Source organism: Myotis yumanensis, unplaced genomic scaffold (genome assembly GCF_028538775.1).
Source record: "Myotis yumanensis isolate MYYU_CA2020_CCGP unplaced genomic scaffold, mMyoYum1.0.hap1 SCAF_10, whole genome shotgun sequence".
Taxonomy (NCBI): Eukaryota; Metazoa; Chordata; class Mammalia; order Chiroptera; family Vespertilionidae; genus Myotis; species Myotis yumanensis.
The window spans coordinates 79,470,180-79,476,179 of record NW_027223761.1 but is presented as its reverse complement, the minus strand read 5'-3'; positions in this window follow the sequence as shown (position 1 = coordinate 79,476,179).

Below are 6,000 nucleotides of genomic sequence, written 5' to 3'. Positions count from 1 at the left end.
CTAGCATCTGGTGGGGGAGAGGAGGCATACCAACTGTGATGAGAGGTTCTCCCACCAAAAGCATCGCCGCCTGTTGACTGCAGAGACCGGAGTCTGGGCCCTGGAGGCTGGCTGGGCGGTGGCCATGGCTTGAGGAAGAGGGTGGAGAGAGCTGATCCGCCCCCTTTAAAACTCATTTAAAGCTCAGTTCTAAGGCTCAAACCAAGTTGGAAGCTCCACCTAAAACTCAGTGACACTGAACCTGTCTCCCACCCGCGAAGGCTGTCTGCGAGTCATCCCGCGGGGAGAGAATGCAGCTGGGAGCCAGACATAATTGGGGCCACAGCTTTGAAACTGCATACGCTCGCCTCCCTGAGTCCCAGCTGCCTAATCCGTAAAAATGGGGTCACTAGTCCCCACAGCCGGGTTTTGAGGAATCAATGAACTAGATAAAGAATCCACACAGTGCCCAGGCCAGAGGGAGAGCCCAGCCCGCACACTCCCCGTCTCCTCTCTGTACCAAACCTCGCGCTCATTAGCTCCTGCGCCAGCCGCCTTTCTGTGAAGCATGGACAGCCATGCCCAGCTCAGGGGCCATCAGGAGGGGCGGGCACGAGGCAGATAGATGTTCCCTCCGCCCTCGTTTCCATCTCCCACTGTCCCCTGCCAGTTCGAGCGCCCTCTGAGTCTAGAGAGGACATTCTGGTTGTGTGGGTTTCTGGATGTGCATTCAACCTGCACATGTTCCTGAAACGACTCTCTGTCCCAGGCTCAGGAGCACTGGCTCCATCTGCCGACTTCGGCGCCTCTCCCGGCCCCTGGTCTGTGGCGGCAGTGCCCGACCTTGCTCTTCCCCGTGTCTCTCTCCTTCGGGGCCTTGCAGCCCCATTCCCGCCTGTAATCCTGGCTCCTGGCTGCCCCGCGCCAAAGGCAGATGGTGTTGAGTAATGGGGCTTCTCCCTTGGTTGGATGGGCCGCGTCAGCAGAGCTGACTTCAGCATTGCACTGGGAGCGTAGCGCTTCCTCCTCCTCGCGGTCGGGGTCGGTGGGGCGGGAGGAGGCAGGGCTGGCTGCCTTGGAATGTTTCCTGAAGCTGGGGTGTTGGTGGGCAGATTGCATTCGGAGCCTCCGACTTCCCTGCCATTGAACTTCTCCAAAGACATCTCTCTTTGTTTGCCTGGATTTCACTCTGACGGTGCCTGAACGGCTTCTTCCATTTGCTTTTATATATTCATTTGAAATGACTCCTCCAATATTTAATCTTTATCAGAACCTGGAAGCCTGGTATTTATTTTGCAGGTCAGCTGCTCATCCATTTTCCCTGAGGCCTCTGGCAGGAGGCTGGAGAGCCCGCGGCCCCCGGGGTGCTGCCATCAGCATTCGTCCTGGTGACAGGAGGACAAATCAAAGCGCTGCAGGCTACGGGCGAGAAGATAAATCCGGCAAAAGGCTAATGAGCAAACTGTGGCTGTAGCAGAGGGCCTTCGAGAGCCTCCAGGCCTTCTGGTGTGGAGAGCAGCTCGCTTCTGGGCTGGGGTGAGGGGGCACAGGGTGGGTGTGAGCTGGGTTTTTCCAGAACGAGGCGCTGGGCACCCGAGCTCCAACTTCCGGGCAGCGGCGAAGGGCAGCGAGGAAGGCGAGCACCACTGTTCACAGCACGTGGCTTTCCTCTCTCACGGGAAGTTGTGGCCCAGCTTTCCCCGTTAGGTCAGGGACTTCGTAGGGTGCACACGCGTTTGTGTAGGCAGGGCAGTGGCCACCTATTCATCTCCAAATACACAATGAACACCTATTCTGTATGGGACACCAAGCCAGCTTCTTAGAAGATAAAGGCGGCGTCTGACTGCAAGTGACTTACCAGGGTTACCAGAGAGCCAGGGCGGCAAATAGTGTCTATTTCTATTGATTGGAAGTGGCTGCTTGGAGGCTCGTATCAAGAAGAATTGGAAAGCTTCGCCTAGGTTTAGGGGAAAAGAATGTAGAAATCATTTAGTGATGTCTGAACTAGTGCATCGGCCGCTGCTCAACCTGCCCAGGAAAGGGAGCATTTTTTCAGCAAAGGTTTTTGCAACAGCTGCCATGTGCCCAGTCCTGGGCTCCGAGCTGGGCGGGGCTGAGTATATGCCTTCAAACAGAATTCAATCCAGCTGGGGAATACAGGAAGCGGTGGGAACCCTGCATCCCTTGTCTACAGTCCTCCGGGGGCTGCCTTCCGGGAAGGAGAGGGTGTGCAGGAGTTCTCGGGGGAGCGCTTTGGAGCTGCAAGGGAGAAAGGGGCCAGCCCAGGACCCGCGTCGTCTGCTGGGACATCCAAGGCGGGTCTGTGAGAGCAGGTGAGAAAGGAGGGACCAAGTGAGCTAGTTTGTTCTTTTTTCCTTGTAACCTTCTCTGCCCCTTCTCTAAGCAGCCTCCCCTGCAGGGGGCGCCCCTCCGAGGTGGGGGCCCCAGCCTGCCTGGGCTGGTGCATTTGGAAGAGCTGCTGGGCTGAGAAGCTCTTCCTGGGAGGCGGAGCGGACCCTGCTCGGGCAGGCGTGTGATGAATATTGCAGGGCCCAGATGGAATCCTGTCCACAATTTTCTCTCCTTCTCTGTGCCGGTGCCCCTCTCCTCACAGCCCTCCACCTCTACCCCACCCCAGTCCTCAACCTTTCCTTCCCAAGTCAGGAAAATCAGTCAAAACATTTATCAGGAATCGGTAGGAACCAGCCAAGCGCTGTGAAGAGCTAATCTGTGCAGAGCTAATAAGAATGAACAAAGTCACCACAGACTTCGCCATGGGCATCACTGATAAGGATTTGTCAGAAGAATTACAGGTACAATCTGAACAGCCCTGGGAAGTGGAATGCAAATGCCTCGCTTCCCATCCCTCTGCTGGTGGCCTGGGAGCAGACCGCAGCCCTCAGGACCCTTAAGAACTCACCCAGACAGACAGACCGCCAGGCCAAGAAGACAGCTGGGGCAGGGGGTGGTGCAGAACCGAGGGACAAGCCCAGCTGAGCCATGGTGGCCATGGGCACAGACCCCGCTGTGGGTGCAGAGTAGAGGCCAGAAGGAGCGGGGGGGGGGGGGGGGGGGGGGGGGGGGGGGCTGGGAACTGTTTCCTTTCTCCATTCCCGGGCAGAGTGGACGTGGTATGGAGGTCAATGATGCTGAAATTAGACATAGAAAATAAGTTGCCAAACACCTGGAAGCTGCTGGGATTGGGACGCGGGTTTCAGAACGGCCGGCCTGGAGGCCGGTGCGGTAGAGAGCGTGGGGGGCTGTGGAGGCAGACATGGTTGCGAATCCCAGTCACAACGGTTTCTAGCTGTTGGGCCCTTGAGCATGTTGCCTAACTTCCCTGAACCTCGGTTTCCTCATCTATACAACGAGCATTCACTACTCCACAGGGACCACCGTGCCTGGCACAGAGGAAGGCCCCAAATGTTACCATTATTTTGTTGTTGGTTGTATGGGTAGTTTTGCCTAAAGACAACCTATAACAGCGATGGCGAACCTTTTGAGCTCGGCGTGTCAGCATTTTGAAAAACCCCAAGTTAACTCTGGTGCCATTGTCACATATAGAAATTTTTTGATATTTGCAACCATAGTAAAACAAAGACTTACATTTTTGATATTTATTTTATATATTTAAATGCCATTTAACAAAGACAAATCAACCAAAAAAACGAGTTCGAGTGTCACCTCTGACACGCGTGTCATGGGCTCGCCATCACTGACCTATAACCTCATGGTGTATTTCAGATGTCAGAAAACTTTTGTAAAAGACAAGTAAGTATTTGAGACGGTCAGACCATGTGGTCTCAGTCCCAACTAGCGACCTCCCCTACTTTAGCATCAAAGCAGCCACAGATGGAACGAGCTTGGCCGTGGTCCAATAAAGCTTTATTTATAAGAACAAAAAGCAGCTGAATTTGGTCTGTGGGCTGGACTTTTCCAGCCCTGTGTAATGGGGTCCTGGAATTGTTTCAGCCGCATATCTTTTTTTTTTCTTTCCTCATTAAACTTTGTTATTTTAATGGGTCTCAAAATTCTGTGACAGATTTTTGGTCATGTTGTTTCCATGAAAAAGTATGGATTTTAAAAACTAATAACTTAAAAACCGCCACACACACAAAAGAACCAAATGGTCCATAAAACATCTTATAGGGACTTCGAAGGGAGGCTAGGGGTCCCGGTACCTTGGAGCCCCCAGGCTTCCTGCAGAGGCTGGAGATGGGGTGGGGGGGTGGGGGCAGCTCCCCGGTAGCGAGGATGTGCTGTAGGCCGCGGGCGCAGTTTCTCCAGCCCCCTGAGAGCATTTCCCTATAAATGAGATATGGCTGCCCTGGCTGCACCACCCAGTTCCTCTCCATGCATCTTCACTACAAAGTTTATTGTGGGGCTGATGCATTTTTACTGCATCTCCTAAAAGTAGACACATTTTCATCTTTTCCTTGAAATACATATCGTTAAATCTCTCTACCAATTCCTTCGGGCTTATTGGACTTGGAAGCAAGCTGTGAAGAATGATTTGTTTTCAGGCCGCAAAGCCACCCCAAGACAGGCCTCTGTCACACCCCTGTAGCCACAGGGGATGGAGGCGGGAGGGGCCGGCTGCGGGCCGGTGTGAATGAGGTTTTTGAATAACATTGGTTTTCTGTTGCTCACAGGTTTTGAAGTCTGATGTTTTCTCCAGGGCTGAGCCCGCCGCTCTCCCAGGGCAAGCAGATCGTCTTGCATTTGTATGGGGCTTTGCAGCTTGGAAAATGCTTTCAGTGTGTATATTAGCTCTCAGTCCTCACCACCGCTCGGCGAGGAAGTTGGCAGAAGCAGGAAAGTCACTCCGGACCACGGAAGTGGGCACGGAGGCCCCGAGAGCTGCTCCAGGACACTGGACAGGAGTTCACGATCAGAAGCGGCAGTGAGGGATGGAGCAGGAAGCGAAGAGGGCCCCCAGGATATCAGATACCTACCCTCGGAAGCCTGTGAATGTTTCCTTGTTTGGAAAAGGGGTTTTTGCAAACATGATTAAGTTAAGGATTCTGAGATAGGGAGATTGTCCTGAATTTTCCCAAGTGGGTCTAAATGCAACCATAATGTTGTCAGAGAAAAGCATGGATGGTCTTTTTCCCCTTGCTAGTGAGAATGGAGTAAGCATCTCTGGCGGTCCCCACGGGAGGATAAGGTGTGGGAGAAAGCTTTATTTTCATGAAATTACATCCTGGGTTTTCAAAGTCCCGATTCCCTTAATCCAGTCCTGGAGGACGTGCCCCTGGGGATTCAGTGGAGCTACAAGCAGAGCCGGCGTCCAGAGCTCCCTGTCCATGGTGGAGCCGGGTCCGCACAGCGTCAGGCTGCTGCAGTCCATCAGGCCATTGTGGCGTGCACACGGCGTGAGCCATGCCATGAATGCAGGGGAACCATGAGAAGGCACGCTCCCCCCTCCCCCCGCCCCCTCGCCACAAGAGTCCCAAGAATCCTGAAAACACTAGAGCGAATTCCTTTGTTTAGGAGATCCCCCCCCCCCCCCCCCCCCCCCCCAGCTTGCAGTGGCCACGCTTAGCCTACTCTGGCCAATAACCTGCTTCCAGATGTGACTGGCAAGCAAGTACCTTCCCTATTTAAAACCCCCCCTCCCCTCTCCTGTCCAGTCCCTTCCCCCAGCGATCTGCAGGGAACAGGGCAGTGGCTGCCCGGGGAGTGTTAGAATGCAACTTCCTGGCAAAGCTGCACAAATGGCAAGGCCCTAATATTTGGCCTTTCCCTTGCTCCATTCCCATCGCCAATAACCAAGTTAATTACAACGAGTTCCATAACAGTCTTTGTCAGAGAGAGTCCGAGGGAGAGTTTGTGCCCGAGCGAGCGCACACACACACACACACACACACACACACACACACGAGAGGTGATGAAGACAGAGCAGAGAGAGACCTGAAGATTTGACCTTGAACTAGACGCAGCGGTTCTCAACCTGTGGGTCTCGACCCCTTTGGCGGTCGAACGACCCTTTCACAGGGGTCGCCTAAGACCATCCTGCAT